Source organism: Talpa occidentalis, unplaced genomic scaffold (assembly GCF_014898055.3).
Source record: "Talpa occidentalis isolate TD23 unplaced genomic scaffold, MPIMG_talOcc4v2.1, whole genome shotgun sequence".
Classification (NCBI taxonomy): domain Eukaryota; kingdom Metazoa; phylum Chordata; class Mammalia; order Eulipotyphla; family Talpidae; genus Talpa; species Talpa occidentalis.
In genome coordinates this window covers 129621621-129647660 of record NW_026555331.1, presented here as the reverse complement: position 1 = coordinate 129647660, position 26040 = coordinate 129621621, and the positions used below count along the sequence as shown (strand labels likewise).

At 39.1% G+C, this 26040-nt stretch overlaps 1 protein-coding gene and 1 long non-coding RNA gene across 4 annotated transcripts in view; one reads left to right on the top strand and one right to left on the bottom strand.

Moving 5' to 3' along the window:
• Window positions 1–5075, bottom strand: part of MET (MET proto-oncogene, receptor tyrosine kinase) — a 101292-nt gene extending 96217 nt beyond the window's left edge. The window contains exon 1 of one of the 2 annotated variants that reach the window (XM_037512068.2): window positions 4710–5075. The gene's annotated coding sequence lies outside the window, so the exon portion shown is untranslated. The remainder of the gene's footprint in view (window positions 1–4709) is intronic. The other variant, XM_037512075.2, reaches the window with a different exon arrangement.
• Window positions 5076–5444: 369 nt separating this feature from the next.
• Window positions 5445–26040, top strand: part of LOC119251701 (uncharacterized) — a 310608-nt gene continuing 290012 nt past the window's right edge. The window contains exons 1-2 of one of the 2 annotated variants that reach the window (XR_005126584.2): window positions 5445–5528; window positions 12569–12946. This is a non-coding gene — a long non-coding RNA (uncharacterized LOC119251701). Of the gene's footprint in view, window positions 5529–12397; window positions 12483–12568; window positions 12947–26040 lie in introns of those variants that run through there. The other variant, XR_008550830.1, reaches the window with a different exon arrangement.

The window sequence follows — 26040 nt, the reverse complement described above, 5'->3', positions numbered from 1 at the left end:
GATAATACCAAGTGTTGGTTGCCCCTTCTTAGGAAAGGTTTTTTCTAAACAGGTTGCTGGTCATTGGTGAAATGGTTCATTTTACTCATTTAGATTACTTGTTTACAAACCTTGATAAAGGATAGAGACAGGATGGAGGGGGAAAGGAAGAAAATCCAACTCAGTGGTTTAATCCTGGAAAGGGAAAAGGAGAGAAGGAAAAAAAGAAGTGCACTTCATAGAGAAGCTGCACACCAACAGCAATTTTTTTTTTTTTTTTTTTGCTGTCTCTATGGAGGAATTTATGACAAAGGCTGTGGATTTTAATCTCAACAAATTCTGTTGGACCAAGTTGACACTGTAGAAAATAAGAAGGACAATTCAGTGGAGCAATACCACTGATCAAGGATGGGATGTGGGACTGGGATCAGGCAAATGCAAGAAAATATCACAAGTTCTCTTCTTCCAAATTCCATAAACCAACAGATGACATACACAGCTTCATCTTTATTTTTGAGACTATAGTGAACTACAGGAGGCACTGTCCAGGTATTTCCCATAAAAAAATCAGGGACCTCATGTATAGCTATGCAGGCTGTGCACTGCATAATTCCAGAGAAAACAAAATAAGAATGGCACCCTCAAGAGTGAAAAGTAGAAGCCCTGATTCAGATATTTACATGGCTTACTTTCTCTTCTCCATCAAGTACTGTAGAACCAAGGCCGTTTCTCCATGAAGTACCAAGGCCCTTTCTCCATGAAGTACCAGAAATGAGGCCTTTTCTGATCCCCCTACTTAAGTTTTTGGTCACCATTCACCATTCCACCATTTCTTGTCCTTGACATTCTCCAATCTCCTTCATCACTTTATTCTTACTTGCAGCTCTTATCACTACCTCAAATACAACTCATTTGTGTATTTATTTATTGTGTGCCTTTCTCTATATAGAACAGCGCCTCATGAAATCGCACATTTTCATCTCTTTAATTCTCTATGCACTGCCAGCATCTAGAATTATACCTGGTAAGTACTCAACAAATGATCCTTAATGACGAAACCATCAATTACATTGTTAGAATAAAGGAATCTGGCATTACTAAGACCTGGGATCCTCAGATCACATGTTGTAACTGTTCTCACCATATTTTATAGTGGTCATATTAGGAGACATACATTTTCAAATTCTGTGGATTACCATACAATTTCAATCGGCCCTATTGCTACATAATTTGTTATAGAAATTAAAAACAACAGAATAACCTGTATAAGCATACTTGTACAAATGTACACAATCACAGAAAAAATATTTATACCTGGGCATACAATTTGTCAGTTAACTGCCTTTTAAAATTTCATCGTGTTCATGCCTCCTGCCACAACTACTACACATGTGATTTTTCTCTAAATTTATGTTTTACAGCTTATAAAAACACTTTCTTCATTTTGTCTCTTGAAAAGCAAAGTAGTCAAATTTTACTAGATGTTTTTTATTGAAACAACCCCCAACACAATATACTAAACTGTTAAACACAGCTGAAGAGATATCTGAGAATGGGTTTTCTGATAAAAGGATAGATTAAAAAATTACTCACAGCTCTTAATCTGATAACAGGAAAAGAATGCCCCACACATAGATTGGAGTCTTTTTTTGGGTATGCTTTACCAGAAAAAGAGAGAGGGAAAGAAAACTGAAGGCAGAGAATATGAGAAAAACCTCAGATTATAAATGTTATAGTCATCATTTATCTCTAACCTAAGAATTCCAACCATGTCTCAATGGAAAGTGCTTCAAATAGTTAACCTCCATTGATGGCTGGGCAGAGGTGGTATGATGCTGTGTAGTTAAACAGGGCTAGGCTCAAGCATACAATCTCTTGTGTATAACACAGGGAGGTTAAGATATCTGTATAGCTATGTCTATCTCATAAGGTGCTGTAGTATCAGAAAGACGATACATTCAGAAGCAGTTTGAAAATTTATTTGATAGCAAATAGGATGATTTCTAATATTGTCAGTCTCGTGTGATATTCCCTTAATAATTAAGGGTCTTAGTGTGGTATCTTTTTAACAGCTATTGATCTTTTATCTATTTATGTTATTTAACTGTATACCTAGATGGCAAACTCTTCAAGGGCAGAGATTTAATTTCTTTCTTTTAAAAAATGTTGCCTAGTACTAAACACACATGATGCTGAACATACAGTTCCTAGCTATTTTTGGTGGGCAAATCTGGGCCTGGCAGCAACTGTCTGTTAAGAACAGGGAATCAAAGTGATCCCGAATTGACAGTAGTCCGTATATCCATCACTTATTACTAAGTGGTGACTATTTATTTTGCACAAAGCAAAGCTCGTGAGGAAACTGTCCTGAGAGCTCAGTGCCAAAGACTCCAATTTCAACATACAGCAGTGTGGAAAAGGAGGTTAACTCCCCAGTATTTGAGTTTGCTTATTTTCTTCCCTTAGGCAGCACTAGGAAAGTCAGTATTCTATGAACAGCAGCTCAAAGAAATATGTTAGGGGATGGTGAGGGAAACAAAGCATAGATGGTTTTGTGAGAAACATTAAGTCTAGTGACAATGAGGAAGACACCATAAATTGGACTGAAGAAAGTGGGGTACAGAAAGGTTTAGAAGCATCTTTGACCAAATTAGAGGAAAGAGTGAAGAAGAAGAGGTCAGAGAGATGAGAGGTGCTCTGAATGTACAGGGAGAGCTGTGCATATGTCATGCACTGATGCAGCCATGTAGAGAAAATGTGTTGAGATGATTTTTTGAGTTACTCACTTTGTTTCGAGATAACCATATTTGAGGAAGGAGAATTAAGCTAATGTTATTTTGGACTATTTTTTGCCAAGAGCTAAAGAAGTTAATTTTAAAAATATATTTCTTAGTCTAATTCTCATTCAAATAATTTAAATTGTTTTTTTAAGATTGCTGTGGGACCTAAGTTTGAATAGTCTTGAAAGGAATTTATAAGAGAAGGGCATTTTTCGTGCTTAGAGAGGTAGATTTAAAAGTCATGAAAATACTAGTTATGAGTTTTCATACTGCCTGGCTATGGTTAGTCTTGTACATCTTTATCATCCAGATAAACCTTGTCCACTAACTCTGAAGGCACACACTTACATCTAAATATAAATCCCTTACTGCAGTGTATTAAGAACAAAGCCATCTTTGAAAAAGAAGTAGTTAGCAGATCATCTTCTTTTGTTATAAATGACATCATGTTAAAATCCAAATATATTTTTTACGTTAATAACTACAGGCTTGAAACCCGAACAAATTTTTTATAACACCAGTATATTTTATAGGCAATCAGACACATTTTTGGTACTACAAAAATTTCTTACGAGTGATGTAAACGAAATTTACTGCAGTTCAAAAAGGATGAACATCGAATACACCAAACACTTGCAGTCTATGACTGGAACCAAAACACCTCACTTCTGTTCCATTATGGAAGTTTACATGTTCAAAACAAAGCCTAATAAGCTTACAGCCAGAAAGGAAAGTGATGTACCTGTAAATAATCCAAGCACCACTTACAGTTTACATAAAAAGCACAATTTATGTACCAGAGGCACAGAGAACGATGATGTACATCATTTTTAGATCATCTTCATGCAGAAAAAATTCATTAGTCAGCTATAATAGTTTTAACTGTAAAGAAAAATAACGTTTTTCTGAATCCATTTACATGGCAATGTGCATGTGTCTGACAGAATAAACCTCCACCCAACTCTACAAAATGTGAACAGTCTTTTTAAAATTCAGCAGAGGGTCCAGATCATCTATACTCTCTGTCATGTCAGTTTTTACAATCCTCTCACATTCATCGACCATCTTAACTTGGCAATTAAAATATCCTGATTATTTTGCCTAAGAGAGTTGACAATATTTCATTCAGCTTCAGGGCTCCTTTGAACATAAAACTGTGATAAGGTAAAATACACTAGGCAACTATTCATGCGTGAGCCATTGGAACCCTTGCCAAGTAACAAATTAGCAAATGGCTCTTTAAAAACGAAAAAGGTAGGAAAGAGGAAACTATTCTGGAGTAAATTCTCCATTGGCAATAGACAGTGAAAGTATTTCACTGGTGCTTTAATTACTGGGTCAGTACCGGTACGAAGCAGACTGCCTCTGGCTATCATCGGTAGCCTCTGGTTATAATCGTCTTCACCCAGTAAGACAGATGTCCTCCAAAGAGCCCAGGAGAGATAAGGTACGACTGGAAATGATGGATCACAAGCCCTGGGTATTGGCTGAAAAGGAAGAATTCAGACCTTCACAGAAAAACACCTGTCCCTTGGAAGGACCCTCAAAGCCAGATAAAGCAGGGTCGGGACCAGGCAGCTCAGCTCCAAGCCCGCCGGCTGCATCCCCCGGGGCAGAGCGACGGGATCCCTTTTGTAAGGGCTGAGTCAGATCGCAGCCTCAAACTTGCGCGGCCCAAACAGACATCACCTCACCCCCGACTCCAGCGGGCCCCTCTCTCCTGAGTCATACAGGTGACCGTCAGAAGCAGCCCCCTAAAACCAAAAGCCCCCTTCTACTTTCCACCCCCTCCACTCCCCGCTGCGGCCACATGCCTTCAGTTTCCAAAGCCCCGAAACTCTCGCCCACCCCCCCGGGCTTGCCTTCTGTAGGTCTCTTCAGGGAAACAAAGAAAGCAGAGGCGCTGGGGCGAGGGGTGGGGTGCGGGATGCGAGGGGGCTGTAGTTTTACCTTGCGGAGCCCAGGAACCCGCAGAGCAGAAGTCAGCCGCGCAGGGACCACCCGCGCGCTCGGCGCTCCCCGCCTCCAGTCAGCTGTCGCCCCGCATCTGGCTCGCGCCCTCCGCTGGGCTCCGCATCTGGTTACACAGCGCTCGGGGCGCTGCGGGCGGCGAGAGCCTCCGGGTCACCTGCGGCCGGGCCAGCCGAGCGCCCCGCCCGCCCGCCGGCCGCGCTCCCCCGCCCCTTCCCACCCGCGCGCTGCCGGGCGGGTGACTCAGCCGGGCTTCGGGCGCGCGGCCCGCGGCGGCCCGGGCGCGTCGAGGCAGGAGGCACCGCCGGGCGACCCGACCGAGGCGCCCGCCCAGCACGTGCCCGCGGGTCTCGCGCGCCGCCCGTGCGCCTCGTCCGCGGAGGACCGCCGCGGGGGGCCCGGCACTCCCTGAGGGGAAAGCGGCCCCCGCCCTTCCTGCCGCCCGCGCGCCACGCCTGGCCCCGCGGGGGTCGCGCTTCCTCCCGCCCCGCCCCCGCCCCGCCCCGCCCCGCCCCGCCCCCGCCCCGTCAGGTGAAACTTTCGAGGTGGAGAACTTTCCTCGCCCCGGCCGCGCGCTCTCCCCGCCCCCTGCTCGCGCCGCGGCGACTTCGCGCGGCCGGAGATGAGCGGCGCCGAGTCTCCCCCTCCTGGCGCTCGCGCGGCCCGCGGCCCACGGCGGGAAAAGCGCGCGCGGCTCCGCTCGAGGCTCTCCCGGGTCTGTCAGCCGCGCGGGCCCGGACCCGGGTGAGGAGAGATTTGGGCACCACACACACATGGAATTCACTGTCACAGACCGAGGTAGGAGCGGAGGGGCGAACTGTCCCCGTGCTTCATTATGCAGCGATTAGCCCCTCCTGTAGTAACCTGGATTTCTGGAAGGAAGAGCAACACAGTTTAACCCTGAGGAAACTTCAGTTCCATTAACTTTTTTTTTTTCATACCAGGAAACAGGCTGATTAAATAACTAGGCAAACAGCAGTGAACAAGCAAACCAAACAAAAGTTTAATTCTTGAATGTTGAAATCTTAGGATGTTTCTAGGACAGGTTTTGAGGGAGCTGGGGACTATGTTAGGATTACTTGTGGTAGTGGCACTTTTTATATCTCACATGTCTGAATATAAAATTTGACATTGGCCTTCAAAAAATCAAACAAACAAAAACCAACAACAACAACAAAAGTTAAAACAAACACTCAAGGGTGACAGCACCCAAGGAACAGCTTTGCCTCTTGGGACACAGCCTTCTCCTTTCAGAGCCTCACAAGGGCTTGTCAAGTAAAGGCAGCTTATAGTCCTGGACCAAAGCAGCATTCACGTAGGTTCAGGAATTAGTTACTACATAATGAAAAATAGAAAAACATAGTAGGAATAATTACCCTTTTCCCAAAAGCTTATTAGGAGCGAGGCATTTTATCAGGGCCTGCACTAAGCCACTTCAGCTCTCCACAGTGACCACCTCATGATTCCTCGGTTTTATGGAAAAGCAAAGTTCCCCTACACTGAGCCGTTTTACAGGTAAAGAAACCGAGTCTAAAGACTCCTCGCAGAAGCCACTGCTGGTTAGTAAAAGAGCACTTAGAATCTAGGGCTCAAATCCCAGTCAGGTGTTCTGCACACTAGCCAAGGGGCCTCAGCCTGGTATGGCTAAATAAACAATGTGGTCATACCCAAGATTTCCTGATATCACATGGCATAATTAAACAATGTGGCTCATATTAAAATGCTAATTTAGGTTGGAGGGCACTAGGCCTCTTTATGGACAGATCAATTATAGATTTTGGGTTCAGTACCAGCTTTCAATAAAAGGTGAATAAACTGTTTACACACACACACACACACACATGCTTAGCCATCGCTGTCTAAAGGAATGATTAGAGTGCTGTTTCTATTTCCTGGTTTCCATAGCAATATGCTAACTGGATTTTTAGATTGCATTATGTAGTTGCCTTAACAGGTTTTCTGAGTTTGTGTGCCATGATAAAAATATAAAAGAAAAAAATTACAATTAAAATGGTAGAATGACCCAGAAAAGCCAATACAAATTGGAAAATAAATTTTGGATTTGGATTATAATCCAAATAAGCTATTGTATATTTTCAACACTGAAGTTGCCCAGTTTCTAGTTACTGATAAATTTCCCTTCAATTTTGGAACTGTATGAAAAATTGCCATTTTGATTTATTAGCTGTAAATATGGGGATAAACATTTTATAAAAGTAACATAAATAAGAAAAGAATAGAATAACTAAAAGTATTTGAGTGTGTGAAGATCAAATTGTTTTTACATAATATGTAGGTTTGACCAGGAAAAAAGGTTAGAACTAATTTTATATTTTTGAAATGGCTAGAGGCAGATACTTTGATAAGGCAGCAGCAGTTTTACAGTTCACTTTTAGTTTTGAGCAAACTTTATTTGTTACTGCCTAATTTTCCTTGTGTCTATGGCATGGGTGACATACTGTATGATGAAGTTCTGTTGGTATTTTCCTAACCCACCCAATCCCCTTGTAGTGAAACTGTTGGCTGGCTAAGCCAGCACCTGTTCCCAAACAGATATTCCCTTGCCTGCCTCCACTTTTGGAACTGGAAGAAAGGAAAAATTTGCTTTCCCAGACTCCTTTGCAGCTGACACAGTCATGTGATGTAATTCTGGCAATGGGGTTTAGCCAAAGTCTGTGAATGAGTTTGATTTCTTGATTGAAGCCACCTAACAAGCTGGAGTTACCCCTTCCCATTTCTTGCTTACTTCATTTATATATGTTGCCTAGATCTTGCTACCACAAGGAAAGAAGTTAATTCTGACTTTGCAGAGTAGCAGCAGCAATGCCAGTAAACACCTGCTTCCAGATTTCTTAATTTGTGGAAAAATACTTGTTCCAGACACTGTTAACTTGGTTTCTGTCCCCTGTGCCCTAAAGTATTCCAGACTAGTGAATTCCTTAAATGGGAAGCAAGCTCCAAGAAGAGTTTAGCACAGTAATTAAGAATGTGGATTTTAGGGCCAATGGTCTAGATTTCCATGCCAGTGCTGCTGCTTGCTAGCTTTGTAAATAGAAGCTAGTGGCTTAAACTCTGCGCAAAATGGGATATGATAGGGTTATTGTGAGGATGAAATGTGGATCTTTAGTAAAGTACATGGAATAGTATCTGGTAAAATATAAGTGCTCAAAAGACATGAGCTACCCATATCCACATCCTTGTGGATAGCACACAGTGCACACTACAAAAAGAATCTGATGTCTTACCGCTGAGATGGGCCTAAGGGTTGCCATCATCAAATGAGAGAGGAATAGCAGCACTCTGCCCTAAATACGCCACATCTTTCCTGTCCTCTCTTAAACACATTAAAATTTGCATCTTCAGTACAGCAGATCTCTCCTGTCTTGCCTGCTGCTCCCCTCAGCAGTGTACTTCAGTAGATCCGCCTGTTGTGCTCCCTACTCTCTCTGGTGAATCCTCTCACCCCCTATACCTCTGCCTGTACCCCAGTTCTTGTACACTTAAATAAGTAAATCTTCAAAAAAAAATTTAGATCTTCAAAGGTCCTTTAAGTCCACTTACATAGCACAAATTTTGAAATAAAAATAAAAACAATAACAATAAAAAAATAAAAAACAATAAAAAATTCTTCTTGGGACAGGGTCTTCATGTTGGCAAACTGTGGAGGGCAGGCCCACAGATAGGCATTGATTCACAGAATGTTTTCTAAAAGTTTGAATTGAATAGAACGTATATTCTGCACTTTGCCACTGTCATATCGTCTTCTCTTCCATGCATCCAGCCTACTTTTGATGGTGTCTTGTATCCATTAGGATTTGTGAAGCTTGTCTTAGAGTATTTGTTCTTGGATTCTCTTTGCTCTTCCCACTTCACCTGCCACGTCACCCCTATTATTGTGCCTATGGAAAATGTCTCTGTAAAAGGACAAGAAGAAGAATTCAGCTGATGTTTCCTCAAATAATTTCTGTGGGAAAATACTATTTGGGGGTATAGGATTCCTCTTGCCTCTTCAAAGACACAGCATATATTTCAGAATATGGAAGATTCTGAAAATTCTTTTGGAAAAACAAAATTTGCTTCTCCCCTTCCCCCAAAATTTTCAGTAAAATTTTCTCTAAAATTACTTTAATAGGTAACATACTTTGGCATACTTTGCCTTCAAGAATGGAAATCCAACCCCAGAACGGGGCACTTTCAACATGAACTGCTTTTGTGTTGATTTGTATTGGCCATTTGCTTGTGACTAGGCTCTCTAAAAATAAAACATGCAATGTTATCTAAAAATATGACTGAGCATATTCAATATTGAGGACAAGTACAACACTGTTAGGCTCTTGAAGCTACAAGTATCACGGTTTTAATCAGAAGGCCTAGGAAACTGAAGGCAGAAAAATTAAAAATAAATTACCATCCCCATTGGGTATGGCAATTTTGTTAGCGATTTGGTTTATTTTCACATCCAGTTTATTGCCTCCCTCCTAAAATCAGGCAAAGGTATAATGCATTTAGCTCTCTTATTAAATGTTTACCATGGATCGGTAATGTATTTGAATTCTCCTTAAGTCCTCATGACAATATTCCAGGATAGACATAATCCTTCTCAGTATACACTCAGAGAAATGAACTTCAGAGAGATCACGTAACTCATTCCAGGTCGTGCAACTGGCTTAAGTCTGTCTCTTCCAGAACTCCTGCACTTCCCATTGCAACTATTAAAAGTGTCCCAGTCCTTTGTTCAATGATGTAGTCATTTAACGTGGAGCAGCAGAACTTGAGGCTTCCTCTCGTTTACCTTTCTTCTCTGTTCCAAAATCAATCATAACTGAAGACGTGACTGCTCTCTGTTTGCTTGACCCTTAGGGACTGGATGTTGCAGAGCAGAATAAAGGTGCAGGCACCACCTATATTGTTCACTTGTAAAACACTGCACAGGTTGCAGCAGGGTCCTAGGTAGTCAGGGTTGCCTCTGTAGTGGGCTATAGGTACAGAGGACCCATACCTCCTGGTGTGAAAAGAAACTGGAATCCTCTTTCCCAGTATTTCTGTTTTCATGACCCCTGAAATCTCCTTTGGGACCTAGAGAATGTGAAACAAAAGGGGAAGCACAACATGGTATAGCCAGGAGTCCAAAAAAGACTTCTGAAGAGTCTCTGTCCTCTCAGATGATAAAGACTTGCGAAAAACCCTAGGTTTCCCTCTTTTACATATCAAACTTCCCTGGCTACAGCTGTATTAATTCTTTTTCTTTCTTTTCTTTCCCCCTTTTTTCCCCCTCCCCTCAGCACCCTTGGTGGTTTCTTTTTCTTTTCTTTCTTTTTTTTTTTTTTTTAACGAGGTAAATTGGTAAAAGCATTTGGGATAGAAAAATGGAAAACCCTTGTTTTTTATGCATTACTTTCTAACTACTAGCTTATCCATTCTATCTGTTAATTTAAACTGGCACTAATACAAAAGGAATAGCCTAATGAAAATAAATGTTTTCTTCATTGGTCAGAATTTCTTTATGGATAGCAGGTTAAAAATGTGTAAGTGTGTGGATTTGTGAAATCACAGCAGCTCTAGGTTTTATTGTTAACTTGAGTGCTTTGACACTTATCCTGGGCCAGTTTTATCAGCTATAAAAATAGTTCTGAAGTTTGATGAAAATGATAAGATTAAAAAAATAAGCATTGCACTTAATTTTTCTGAAGCCAGTCCATTTGGAGCAAATATACCAAACAGTTTGCTGGTTTTATTGTAATAAGGGAACATTACATTAGGAAGTATTCTGGTATGTAATTCTTATTAACTACTGTCTAAATTATTGATTACTGTCTTAATAATTACTTGTCTAAATATAATAGACTTTTTTTTCCTATTCCAATGTTTGATTGGTATAATAATCAATGTAGAGATAGGATATTTGGGAAGTTCAAAAGTAAATTAGGCAGTTTAGAAGTAGATCTAAAATTTAATACTTTGAGTGAATATATGTCTTAGTGACATTGAAAACTAACAGTATGTTTGAAAGGTCTGATTAGAATCACTGTAATGAATGCAGATAATTTGTTAACATATCTCATAGTCTAATAAAGATGGTTCCAACACTTTTGCATTGGCCAGATTTTGACCTTTTGTTTAACACCTTCAGTCTAAATATAATTACTATTAATGTATGGACACAGAGGAAACAGCAGTAGATCTGGACTAAACTTGGTTTGCTAATGAAGAATTTAAAAAATAAGAGCACAAAATGTGACCAGTCAAGGGTCAAGCTCAGAAAATCAGCAATGATGCAAACTGCTTTGGACTTCCAGTTTGCTAGCCTATTGCAAACATTCTTTCCTTTACTTACTTTGAAAAACAAAATTCAACAAACTACCCTTGAGAGGCGGTTGCACACTAACCTCTAGACAGAACTGTCAGAGTCAATAACATCTGTAAACTTTTATGTTTATGTTGAAGGAACTTTCAAGGAGTATGTAACCTGAATTAGAAAAGACATCTTTTTAAAGCTTTCCCTGAAATGTCTGAGCCATCTGTTTTGGACCAAGTGCCCCATGTTAGAGCTGTTATCAAGTACTCTCGGCTCTCCCATTGCTACTGTTAACAAATGGGTTTGTCACTTTAAAGTTAAGAAAAACCAGATGTTTCCTTTGTTGTTCTATATTCCAATTGCAGGTCAAGATTGTGTTTAAACAGCACCAGTAAAATTGAGATTTAGGAATAATCTTGTTAATCTGATCAGTGAAGTCATATGATATAAGACTGTCTCATGATTCTGACCGAATTTCAATATTTGGCCATCTACATTTATCGGATTACTTCCAAATAAATCAATTTTTTTAAAAAATTAACTTATATTTCATGGGAAGCATGATTTGATTGGAAGCAGTTATAAATATAGAATAAAATATTTAAACATCTCAGTTCTTGTAATCCATCAATTTCTTAACTAAATGTTTATTGAACCCTTATCATTTGCCAAGTGTTAGTATTTGGGACTATAAAGATGAAGAAGAATGGATCTTTAACATCAAGGGAGTCTTAGTGTGGCCATCAACAAGAAAATGAGCACACGTAATATAAAGTGCCAAGTGGTAGCCACCGTTAGTAGAGCATCATGAACTATCTTTAGACTTGGGTGGAGATGAGGAAACATGGAAGACACTGCAAGAGTGACTGCATTTGAGTCACATCTTAAAGGGTGAGCAAGAGTTTTCCAGGCAACTGGATTTGCAGGGAGATATTGATGAGGAAATGAATCCTTTGCTGAGAGGGTAGACACACAGGCATTTGTGATTTGTTATTCTGTAAGTATGTTAGAGCAGTTGGGTCATAATGTGTTTGGGGATAGAATAGTAAATGAGGCCAAAAAAGTAGATGAGGATGAGAATGTGAGGGTATTATATACTACACCAAGAAAATCCATATAGTAGGGGATAAGGAGTCACAAAAATATTTAATGGAAGCAGGGTGAGATTCAAGGTAGGGTGGCAAGAGGCAATTTCCTTAATGCAGGGGAGCATTGATGAAAGCTTGATGTAAGACAGGAACTGCTGAGATGCAGGGAAAGAAAGAATGTTTGATACCTAGAGTATAGAATATGCAGAACCACTTACAGGTAATAGAAACTGGGTAATACTTCTTGTTTGTGTTTGTGTTGTTGTTCTTTAAAGGAAATCAGGGGCACAGTGTTGTGTTCGGTTTGGGCCTGCTGAGCTTGAAGTGGAGTATTTACATATATCTACACAATGAGTTGTTGGAAGTCTAGTAAGTCAAAATATCAATCTTCAATTGTCTACTTGGTTATGTTGGGAACTACATTTTTTAGATTCTCTTTCTACATGTAATTCCAGATTGGAGTTGGCGCAAAGGGAAGTTGCTTGAGCTCTGGTAGACAAGAGAGAAGCATCCATCATGTCTGAAGGTTTTTGTTGCCTACAGGCAATAAGAGAAGAATCCAGTGGTGCCATCAGATTCGTTTGTTCTTGCTCTTCCCTCTTTCTTGATGCTGGCCTTGCCCACCAAAAGTCACTCCAGGCCATCACTGGACACTGTTGACAATGCACAGAGCTGGCAGCCATGAAGAGCCAACAAACTTCCATAGACTTCATGGTCTCACCCAGCAGCAGGATGTGCTGACTTCCAGAGCTCCTTGCAAGTTGTGACTCGTTCCTGACTTTGCTCTGTGCCTTCATTTACATCTTTGTCTGCCCCACTCTTCCCATAATTGTGTAAGTACAATTTTTATTACAAATTCCTTCTTCCTTATTACTCATATTGGTTCTGCCTAACCATCTGAATCTTCTATGTCAAATACAACTGACGTGTACTTTCAAACAGAAGCCCTTAAAAACAACATATTTTATTTTGTATTATTTCTAAAATTGTATTATTTTTAGTGAGATAATGTTGGTTTTCAACACTGTATATGACTTAGAGGTATAAGTTCATAGCTCTTCAGGTGTAATCATTACCATACCTACTATCAAAGTATGCATAGTCCTCCACCATATTTGACTGTGCCCCCTTCCCTCTTTACACTCTACCTTCACCTGCCTCCTCTGGTACTATCAGTTGTACAGACAGATTTCTAGGTTTCTCAATATTTCTACTCATATTCCACATATGAGTAAAATCGTTTGGTATTTGTCTTTTTCCTTCTGACTTATTTCTTTTAGCATAATCCCCTCCAGAGCCATTCATGTTTTCACATGGCAAGAGTTCATAAATTTTTTATAGCTGAGTAGTATTCCATTGTGCATATATACCACATCTTCTTAATCATTTGCCTTTGGGGGCTTAGATTGTTTTCATAAGTTGGCTATTGTAAATAGTGCATATTTCCCTTTGAATTAGTGTTTTTGCACTCTTTAGATAGATACTTAGGAATGGAATTGCTGGATCATATGGCAGGTATATATTTAATATTTTGACAAAATTCCATAACATTGCCCTTAGGGACTTAACCAGTCTATATTTCCACCAACAGTGTACAATAATTCCCTTTCTCCAACATTGTTGCCTAACTTGTTGTTTCTGGGTCTTTTTATCATAATCCGTTCTCACAGGTGTGAGGTAGTATTTCATTATGGTTTTGATTTGCATTTTGCTGATAATAACGGATGATAAGCAGGGCCTCCCCGGTGGCGCAGCGGTTGAGCGCTGGGTTGCGAGTCTGCCTGCAGCCTCTGCGGCGCCGGTTCGATCCCCGGCTGCTCCCCGGCCACCAGAGGAGGGTCCCACATGGCGCGCAGACCTCTCCTGCCGCCCGCTGCTCCCCTCAGCAGTGTACTTCGGTCCCTCTGCCTGCTCTGCTCCCCGCTCTGGTGAATTCTCTCACCCTCCCGCGCTTCTGACTGTACCCAGTGCATGTATAAACAAACAAACAAACAAATAAATAAATAAAACATGCCTCTATAAAAAAAAAAATAACGGATGATAAGCATTTTTTTTTTCATGTGTCTGTTGGCCATCTGTATGTCTTCTTTGGTGAGGTATCTAGTGTTTCTATCTACTTTTTTACTGAGTTATTTGTTTTCTTTTTTGTTGAGTTGTATTTTTCTTCTTAGCTCCTTGTTGAATGTAGGATGTGCAAATATCTTTCCCATTTCTAGGGTGTCTTTTCATTTTAATGATAGTTTCTTTAACTGTGCAGAGGCTTTTCAGTTTGATGTAGTCCCATTAGTTTCTTTTTCCTTTTGTTTCCCTGGCTGTTGGAGTTGAGTCTCCTCAAAGATGTTTATGAAGCCAATGTGTTTTGTCTGTGTGTCTTTTATGTATTTTATGGTCTCATGTCTTATATTGATGTTTTTAATGCATTTTGAGTTTGTTTCTATGTAGTGTAAAATAGTGATCTACTTTTATTCTTTTGCATATGGCTGTCCAGTTTTCCCAGCACCTTTCTCATTGTGTACTCTTGGTTCCTTGTTGTAAATTTACTGTCTGTTTAAGTGTGGGAGATGCATCATATTTTATATCCAAATTTTTAGTACTTGAAATTGTTTTGATTTTGAGAGTCAGTATTTTTCCCTTGATTTTGTAATAGTGATCACCAGTGAATAATAATGATCTTAATGTGCCAAAATAAGAGAAAAATGTTAGGAGTGTTAAGAGGAATTTCAGGAAAATTCAGCATTTGGCTCTGAGGCTGTTGAAATAAATCATTATTACTGTTATTTTTTATGTGAACATTTTAATAGTGTTCCAGAACTATCTGGGCCATGGTGAGACAGGCGTGAAAAATCTCAGATGCCTTGGAGATAGGGAGGGGGGCCAGGGCAGTTTGTATTCAGGAAACGATTTCCTCCTCCTGGCAGATGGAACCTTCCTGAGATAAACTTGGATATATCCTCTTGTTGAAAAAATAGCTATGATATGGAGGTTTCTCAGAAGATTTAAAATGGATCTGTCATATGACCCAGTAATTTTACTCCTAGGTATCTACCTGAAGAATCCAAAAGCACTAATTTTAAAGGAAACTGAGTTCCTATGTTTACTGCAGCACTATTTGCAATAACCAAGACATGGAAACAACCTAATTGCTTCAAAAAAATTAGTGTATCAAGAAGATGTGGTATATATACATAATGGAATATTACTCAGTGATTAGAAAAAGATAACTCATGCTATTTGTGTCAACATGTATGGAGTTGGAAGGGATTATGCTAAGTGAAATAAATCAGAAGGAGAAAAGACAAATACTGGATGGTGTCACTTATATGTGGAATATAGAGAAACTAAACAAGGGGTCATATAAAGATAAACTTGAAAAATAGATTTTGAAAGCTGACTACAGAACGCAAGCATCAAGAGGAAGGGAGAGGGTGAGAGCAAAGTGGGAGGAGCACAGTGCACTGTGGTGATGCTAACCTGAAGGGGGGATCCTATCCTTCCAAAACACCAACAACAAGTTAAGCCAATGTTGCCTCAATTAAAAAAATTATTAAAAAAAATAGCTGTGGAATAGAGATCTTGATGCTATTGACTCAATAAGGATTGCAGATTAAGAATGAGTGAGGAGTACTGTCCAGATTCTAGAGTAGGCATCTGGATTGCTTTTCTCCTTCTGTTCTAGGAAAAGGGCAGAATTTAAGTCCAGGGATGGCAATAAAAAAGATATTGACTTTGCTATCAGTATTGGGAAATAACACTCATTTGACCTAGAAAGGTGGTGTCCTGGGGACTGCTTTTTAATTCCCGCTTTTGTCTTTTTGCAAAGCCACCAAAGGAGAACTTAAGTGGCTTCTACTCTAAAGAGAGTGGTGAAAGAGGCAGTGATAGTGTTGATGGCAAAAACAATGATAATGGTATTGTTCATTCCTTCAACAGGAGTGGCCTTCCTTCTTATATTTGCAGGGCAAACTCTGAATCATCCTTTAAGGCACTAACCTGATGCCGGGAGGCTTTCATAACTGGCCTGTCTTACCCACCCTGCCCCACATTCTGGGAAGACACGTTAACAGGTTGCATCATTTGTTTTCCTGAGGCATTCCTAATTTTGCATATCTCACAATGAATTACAATTAGCTTTTTTTTGGTGTGACAGCATAACCAAGTGATATATTAATTTTGGTGGGTTTTTTTCTATCTTCTACTTTGTTGATCAGAAAGCATTAAGGCAAAGAAAATGAGAAAAGCTGTCACTGGGGGAAGGGGAAGTAGGAGGTCTTACATCTCTTAGAGTGTTGTTTATTCAGAAGGGGCTGCCTTGCTGCAAATATAATACCATCCAGCTTTGCATTTGCTTGGTTAGTCAAGGCACCAGAAATAGCAGTCTTTCAATCCATTTGCCAAAAGCCCTGATACCTATGCACTTACCATGTTATAAAAATTCATAAGCAAGTGTGGAAATTGCTGTTCTTCTGCAGACTTCTGTGCAGATGTACCAGGAGTCAGATCATGCTCTGGGGGCAAAGCCTTGATCTGCAACCCGCTTTATGGTCCTGATGACCCTTGACCCATGCTGTGTAATTAATAATCTTTCCCTTCTCCTGGGAAACAAATGGGATTAGTAAACTGTGACAGTGTCTATTATTCTTAAGGAAGTTACACTGAGATTGGTGTCTCCTTCGCAAAAGACACAAAGGGAGAGTCATGCAATATGTACAAAATTCTGGCAGCTTCGTAACCCAGCACTCAACCACTGTGCCACCAGGGAGGCTAATATGTACAAAATTCTTATGACCGTTTTCTCTTTGTGTAGATAACATGCTTTCTAGCTATTTTCTATTAGGTATTTGGAAAGTACCCACTGCTTAGAAGAGGGAAACAGGTTGGGATAGGATGTAACCTTTAAACTTGTGATAGGTGAGGTAGTGTGTGATCAGAGTGTACATGTGACCTTGTCTGGATGTCACCTGTGACTCACACTACACCTGTCCCTTTGGAAGCACTTGCTGATCATGCCCATTAACCATTGCTGTAGGTTGGGGAGAAAGTCACTTGCCACCTGAGGACCAAGTGAGCCATGTCTGCCAGCGTTTCTATTTTGCTCAGGCAGACAAGACTCCACACCAGCATATTTTTATCTCTTGGCGTTCTGAAATTATGATGAAATAAAAGGAAACCTGACCTAAGAAAATCTCTAATTTTGTCTAATAGTCTAAAACTAAGGGCTTGGTTTCTGATGGACAGTATAATCTTTCTGGAGGGATGCTTATACACAATTGCTCTAGTCTTTCCTGGTCATATAACTCAAGTCCCAAGGGCCTTAACTGAACTTAGTCAACTGGGATGAAATCTAAAAGCCCATCCACGAGGGCTTGGGCACAGTATAAATTCCTAAAGGCCAGGACAACTCAAATGAGAAATTTACTGGTTTACCTTTAATGGCCATGGTAACATAGCTAGGGTATCTGAGTTAGGGTTGAGGAGGGGAAGAAAAAGGAGAAAATCAAGGAGCAGCACTTGTGCCAAGACTGAAGGATGTAACGAGGTATCCTGAGGTGTGACTCAAGAGGTCAGAGGCCATTTTTCTCACCTCTCATTTGTTTCCCAAGTTCTCTGTTTTCCTCTTTCTTGGTACACTCTTTCATTTTTGGTAGAATATTTTCTCCTGTAGCTTCCTAAAATTTTTGACCTTATCAGTCTGATTACTTTTTAAAGATTTATTTATTTTTACAAGCACTGGGTGCAAGTCAGAAGCGCGGGAGGGTGAGAGAATTCACCAGAGCCAGAGCAGGGAACAGAACAGGCAGACTGATGAAGTACGCTGCTGAGGGGAGCAGTGGGCATGGCAGGAGAGGTCTGCGTGCCATGTGGGACCCTCACCGGTGGCCAGGGATCGAACCGGCACTGCAGAGGCCGCGGGCAGCTTTGCAGCCCAGAGCTCAACCACTGAGGCACCAGGGAGGCTCTGTGATTACAGTTTTTTTACCCTTATTACTTGATCAGTAGTTTGTGTGAATATAGAAATCTAGGTTGAAAGACAAGATTTGTTATCTTCTAACCTCTTGAAATTTGATCCTCTTTTAAATCCTAATATTCCCACCCCCACTCCCTCCTCCTGCCCCTATTCATTTTCTCTGCTCTTTTTCCTGGGAATGCAGAATTGAGATATTAAACCTGTCGTATTTATGTTTTGATTTTTTTCATATGTTAGTGAGATGTATATATGAAATTGATATGAGGCCAGGCCTCTTGGCATCTTTGAGATGGCCGGTGTAGACAAAGGAAAATAATGAGGAAATAGTCTCAAATATATTTGCCCTAATTTTTCTAAATAACTCAAGAGGTCTTAATTTAGTAAATGATCTTTGAATATAACCATAGAATTTAAAAAATAAGAAAGCTCTTGTTAAATTCAGTAACCACTCCCTTGCTCTGAATATCATCTATTTCATCTTTGTTCTGACTTGCTAGTGTAATTTCCTGGACAACTGTACCTATGTACTTTACCTATGGATTTTTATTTCCTGGATATAAAATAAACAATTGGTTACATGTGATCTTTTATATCACATGTAGCTGATCTTGCATTGGGTTATTTCAATACTAATTAGTAGTTCTGTTAGAAGATGACTTAGGACATAGAAAGTAAGTGAAATTTAAAATTACGGTATTCATTCAGCATCTGTAGGAGAAGGACTAGTTACAAGAGACCCAAACCTGAAAGGTCTTTTTGTAGATCCTGAAGCTCTTCTATTTTATTATCTTCAAAGAGAAAATGATCACAGGTGCTACCCAGTTAAGGTAGTTCTCATTTGATAAATATAAGTGAGGTTTTAATATAACTGTGATCATTTCAAATGTACAGTTCATATAATTTCTGGAGCATTTAATGTACAATTCTATGTCAAAGCTTATTATCATAAACATTGAATGAATACCCTTAGTAAGAAAGAGTGCATGGAACTAATTCTTAAAATCAAATCCAATCTCAGTAGTTTGTACCTAACACTTTAAATATTGCAAGTGGAAACAGAATGGTATTTACCCTGACCACTCTTTTCAAATCTATTTTCTATTACTTGACTCTCTACATTCTACTGTATATTACTCAGAATGTTTTAGACTTTCACATGTTTTGTGCTTTTTGTTTCTGTTACCTGGAATCCTTTCACCACTATTTCCCTCTCCCCCATGTCACCAGACTCCAATTGTCAAAATTTTACCCATTCATTAAGGCCCATATTAAATATTTCCTTGTTCAAGAATGCTTTTCTCCCAAGAAACTCATCCTCCCAAAGACACTCAATTTTTTTCTCTTTTAAAGTTCTTAGCGTGTTCTTTTTACCTTTCTAAGGAAACTTATTTTCTTTGGAATTATACCTTCTTGTCTCCTTATATATTTCGAACTTCTTGAGAGCAGGAACTATATCTTGCTCATCTGCTTATCTCCTACTATACTCAGTAGAAGACTCTCCATAACTTGTTAAAATGAATTCCAGACAGCATACCTGCAGGCAAAAGGTCATACATACTCTTATTGAAAAACAAATGCATAAAGGCCAACAATGCTTTTCTAATCTATGCAGGAAAACATGCATATGTATCCTTATTAAAAATAGCTATATCCCTTGTTAAATAACTATAATCTTTGCTATTTCACCTTCATTATTAGCAGAAAGTTCCCATATTTGTCAGGTTTTGATGACCAGGATTCTTTTCCCTCGGTAAGTCACTAAATTTGAATTTCATATCCCTTTGGAAAAAACCTCACCACACCACCACAATCAAACAAAACAACCCATAACTTTAAACTATTAGCTTCAAAATGACTTTCACTGGTTAGTTGGCTTAAAAGTGTAAAGTTTTGAGCATGTCAGTCCATCAGGAAGGGCGAGTCTCATGGAATGGATGCCCAGTTTCCCCTTTTCATTAGCTTAGGCAGGGTTAGTGTCCTAGGAGAAACTTTCCAAAAATTTATTTTAAGTTTCTTGTGATTTGGAAAAACAGCAATTTCAAAAGTCTTTCACGCTATTGCCCTATGTGTAAATTTAAGTTGCCCTAATTGGAAGGGTTTTAAAAAATCTATTTAAGGAGTTTTGGGAAAGATTACTGATGAAAATCTCAGCTCAAAGTTAATGGTTTATATTTCACTATTCCTTGTGTTGTTTGTCACCAGCAAACCTTGCACTGGGTACTTGTCTGTTCCTATGAAATTAGCACTCACACCTTTATTTCTTCATTTATTTTCCATTCAATAAATGTAGATCTTTGATGTAAATGTTCTGTCTTAATGAGCACCAGACAAATGCTTTACCTAAACCTCTCTGACCAAATTTCAAATATAGATCAGCTTGCCAGAAATAAGTGTAATGTTAAACTTTTATTAAGTGACTGAAATAAGTTTATCTGCCTCTAGAAGGAATCATGGTTATATCTCTTTGTGTATTTGGAAATTTCCTTTTAACACATGAAATTCATATAATGAATTCCTGCAATGAGTGAGAATAATGTAAAAAATCTTGGGATTTTAAATGTTATGAAGATACTTTACACCTTACCAAAGAAGTTAGCTCTTTGGATGGTGTATTCATAGTAATCATGCATCTTACCCTCATTTTTATTATTTATTTGTGACAGAAATTCTAAGATAGGTTCATAAAATACACATATATATATATATATACATTCATATAAAATATGATTATTCATTCAAAGAAATCTGATCTTTGCTATCCTTTCTAGGATGCGCTATCCTGTGAACTTAATAACTCTTTTTTTCCCTTACTGACTTTTTGTTCAAATTTAATCTAGAAACAAATTGTATAAGCTTGGTGCTAAAAGTCTATCTGATGAGAATTTTTCCAATTTTATTTTTATATTTAGATTTATTGATATAAGGTTACACATCAGTTACATTTAAATTGAAGTAGTATTTCAAAATAAAAGGGACCTTTTTGTTTGTTTTAGTAATGTGGCTTTACTTGTATTAAATATAGTGTAATAATCATTTGCCAGTCTAGAAGCAGCTAAATAACCAATTTACAGATTAACAGTGAATTTCCAGCACTGTCTTTTTGAAGTCCTTACACGACTGAAATCAAGTAAGCCCCATATTGCTTGATTGTAATGTTCATCTGGCTTCCTGCCATGTAAATGGATGTATTAATACTCAGTTCTTGAGAGTGTTGTGAAGTTCAGTTAATGAATGTTTATAAAAGCTTCTTGAGATTGTCTGCTGAAAGATATAACATGAGTTAAAATGATATAAAAAGCAAACATATAAAGCACTCTAGAAATTTGTTGTTGGCAAAGATAAAAGTGTACTGAATATCTATTAGCCATGTCTGACTCAATGACTTCTGGTTTCTTTAATTTATTATCATATTTTATGGCTAGTACATAAAGATGACTTAAAGATGCATCATTTCTTGTAGTGAATAATTCTTTATGAAATTTGGTCAGAGAGGTTTAGGTAAAGCATTTGTCTGGTGCTCATTCAGGCAGAACATTTACATCAAAGATCTCATACAAAGCAAATCGTTAGCCAGAAGATACATTCTTGCTCTGGAGTGAGTGCACCTGGTGGTGGGCATTCTAATTGTCCCCTGACATATAATCTCCATTACTCTCTCATAGCAATAGAAAGCCTAATTTTTGGTTGGGCACATATCCAGCCTGAATAAAGTCCACATATTGTCCATCTTTCTCATAACTGATGTTGTCTGGTGTAACTGAGTTCTTAAGCAGTGGGATATGAGCAAAATTTATCTGTGAAATTTCTAAGTTGCATCCTTAATGGGAGGGTGTGTCTTTCTTTCTCTCTCCATTCATCTTACTATTTGCAATGTAGATGTGTTAACAAGCCATGGTGGGGATGTGGTTGAAGACAACAACCTTAGGATGGAGGCACTATAAGACAAAAGAGCTCAGGTCCCTGAATAACTCAACTCACAGCACAGAGCTGCCATTGCAGTCTTACAGTGCCTACTTTTGACTGTGTTCAATACACTACTAGTTTGAGTCTTGATTATAAACCACCAACTATAACTTAACTTATGTCTATCTTTACAGAAAGTAAGAGAGGAAAAAAAATTGATTTCATTTTCAGACCTAATACCAATTGTCCACTCATGATCAGGTCTTATTGAAAAATCAATGGTAATTTTTATTTGTCTGTGATGTACATTAAAACATTTTAATTTGGAGGTGTAACTCCTCATCCTAAAATGGGTAAAGGAAAATTTCCTTAGGTCTGTCTTCACACAGATTCAGGAACTCTACTTTGAAATGACTTCATTCTCAGAAAGCCCTAAACATTATAAAAGAAGTAAAACTGAAAAGAAGCTATTTTAACTAAAATTATACAATATATTAAACAAACCATCTTGGCTCACCATTGTACTCCATCTTATTCTAGTGCAGTCTTTGCTTATCAGCTGAGTGGTTTAGCGGTAGCAGCTGATTCTTCGAAATGGTAAAAGCCAGTAGATGGTTAAAAAAATAGGTGATCACAATTCAGAATTCCTTCAAAGTTCATCATTTATTCAGAGCACAGGAAGGTGATACTACTTTGTCAGATTCTTTTCAGTTATAGTATTTACTTTTTAAACTTTTTTTAAAAAGATTTATTTGTTTATTTATACAATCATTGGGTACAGTCAGAAGCGTGGGAGGGTGAAAGAATTCACCAGAGCCAGAGCAGGGAACAGAACAGGCAGACCGACTAAACATACTGCTGAGGGGAGCAGTGGGCGCGGCAGGAGAGGTCTGCACGCCATGTGGGACCCTCGCCGGTGGCCGGGGATCAAACCGGCGCTGCAGAGGCTGCGGGCGGCTTCACAGCCCAGTGCTTAACCACTGTGCCACCAGGGGAGGCCCTACTTTTTAAACTTTTTGATTTTATGTAAGTGGATTGATGAGTGTTTTAGAAATGTCTAGAAACTTGCATTCCAGCAGTTCTAATCTTTTTGAGCTCAGGATATCTGTCGAGTAGTAGAATTTTTAGTGATAGTATGTGGGAGACACAAATTGTTGCCTGTTCAATATCCACTATTCTTCCTTACTAAGTTTCTGCCCTTCTTTAATTCAGAAATGTGTCCAGGTAACATATTCCCTTACCTAGACTTTTTTGCATCTAAGAATTGCCTCGGGGCACAGTTCTGATGGATTTGTTTAAATAGAAGTCATTAAGAATTGGTTGTAGGACAAGACTTTAAGAGTACAAACTTAGCTATTTTGCTCTTCATTCTTCTCCCATCTTCCTACCTGGATTGCAGATATGAGGTCTCTGGTGTCTATGTGATTCAACAGAGGTGATCACACAGAAGACAGCAACATGTTAAGGATCGATGAGAAGAAATCTGGAAGGCTTTCTCTGATGACCTTGTGGAATCACTGTAGATGTCTTACACTGTCCACTATAGATTTCTTGAAACATGATATAAATAATACTGTATGTAGTTAACCGCAGCAATTGAGTTTCTGTTGCATAAAGTGAAATCCATTTTCTAACTGAATTACTACTCTAAAAAGGTTAGCAATAATTATAATATAATCACTGCTAGAGGTTAACAATATAACATAGGATCTGTTAAAACATTCACTGATTCTCCTCTGTTCACTGGGTTTCTGTAGGATTAGAGCTGTTTCCACCCATCTCTTATATTAAATGAGAAAAGTTGTCTTGTTCAATAAGTGTGGCTTCTTTGTGCCAGTGTGACAGTAAGACACGCTTTTTACATCTTATTTGCAGCATATTGAAACCTGCTTTTGTACCACACCAGGCAATGGACAACATGGTCCCCTTCTCAGCAAAACATTCCACTTAATAGACAGTACTATACTTGACTCTGGAAAAATAAATCAGATGAATTGCTTGCAGTGTATCAATGATGGAAATATTGTTATATCTGATGAGGCACAATTCTGGCTAAGTTTAGAAGATATTTTATAATAGACAATTTTAAGGGCTACACTCTCAGAGTAGAGTAGTATCACCAGATGACTATATATGCAAAGTAAAGGATATGGATTCAGCTACTTTAGGAGACTGAATATCAATTACATAAATATGATAGGTACTTTTTCCTCTTGTAAAAATCTGAGTTGAAAAATGGTTAGGGGAGGGAGAGTAAACATTTTTAGTTCACCATGAAATCCTGGTTTCCTTCATCATTGCTAGGCTATCTCCTAGACTGGAGTGTTGTGCATATATTCCATCTGCTCAAAACTGGCTCACTACGACCTCATCTATTTTCTAGACTTCAGGAATGAATGGGGAAATTAGAGGCAGTGGGAAAGGAATCACCTATGAGAATCCAATCCAGAAATTGTCCACATCCTTTCTGCTTACATCTCATTGGTCACTTGTTAACAAGCCACAACTAGCTAAATGGTCTGTTAGGAAATGACTCTAACTGGAACTCAAGGTGCCTCCCCCAAAATGGGGAGGTCCTGTAAGGGAATATGAGTGATGGGTGACAAGTTCCTTGCTTTTTTCATGAAGAGTATCTCATATTCTCAGAGGAGAGATAGTCTAGTTTATTTATTTATTTATTTATTTATTTATTTATTTATACATACATACATACATACATACATACAAGCATTGGGTATAGTCAGAAGCACGGGAGGGTGAGAGAATTCACCAAAGCCAGAGCGGAGAGTAGAACAGGCAGAGTGACGAAGTATACTGCTGAGGGGAGCATTGAGCGGCAGGAGAGGTCTGTGTGGCATGTGGGACCCTCGTCTGGCAGCCGGGGATCGAACTGGTGTTGCAAAGGCTGCGGGCAGCCTTGCAACCCAGCGCTCAACCGCTGCACCACTGGGGAGGCCCAAGATAGTCTAGTGTTCCTGGTACTACTAGGCTTTTATTATTATATGTCAGAATGAACACTTGGTCATCTGGTATGAAAAAATTGTGTGGGCCTGCCCTCAATCAGCATTGTTTTTTACTCTTTGGTTTTCTTTAAGCCAGGTAGCTACAATCTTCTGATTTTCCCTTTTTCTTGGTTTCTGGATTCCTCACATGCCATCACTATCTAGTCTCACTACCATCATGACTGATTCCTAGCACTTCCTTGTTTCTCTGTTTATTGAAATGCCTAAAATAGTCACAAGGTTAGCAAACTTTACTGAAGATTGCGGGTGATAGGGGATGAGAGATCATGTGCTCAGAGACTTCCACCTCTTTAGTGGCTTTTGTCTTGCATTTTCCTTTCCACCTCACCTTTTCCCCCAGTTATTGGCAAATTCCCCGAAGGCTCCCAAATTCCTTCTTCTCTCTTAGGAAGAAATATTTTCCTGTTCCTTTCAGTACTTCACAGACCATTCCCAGGCTCTAAGAGGGTTCTGTTTCTATACAAGTATTCTCAGTAAAAGTTGTTTTCTCCCTTAGTGGAATTATAGTGCCAGTTGTTGAAATAAAAATTTCCCCCATCTCATTATAAAACTTAATCAACTTCTACATTTGCTGTAAAAATGTTGTTTGAGGACATTGTCCATTACCTCACTCAATTTCCCTTCTATAAAACCCCACATTAGAAAGTTCCTTTAGATTTCAGTGCCAGAAAAAACTTTACTTCTCCTAAAGCATGCTTCCTCCTTTCTGATAACAAGAGCTATATAACTTATGCTTTCTGAACCATGTAATTCAGAGCCAAATTTTGCAGCTCTGTCATTTAAATTATGTTAAACTTATTATTAGAATATTTGTATTTCCCTCATTTGCCTGTGCCATTTTGTATGTCTATCATTGGTATGCTGTTTGTTGTAAGCTGTTTCAAATTCTTTAAAAATAGAGTTGTTGATTAATAATTTCAGAAACAAACAGGTCAGAGGTTGTTGAAAGCAATAATATTCAGTGTTTTTGACAACCTCCACCCCCAACTACTTAAAGTGAAAGGCTCTGTGGACCACCCACCCAACTCATTCCCAC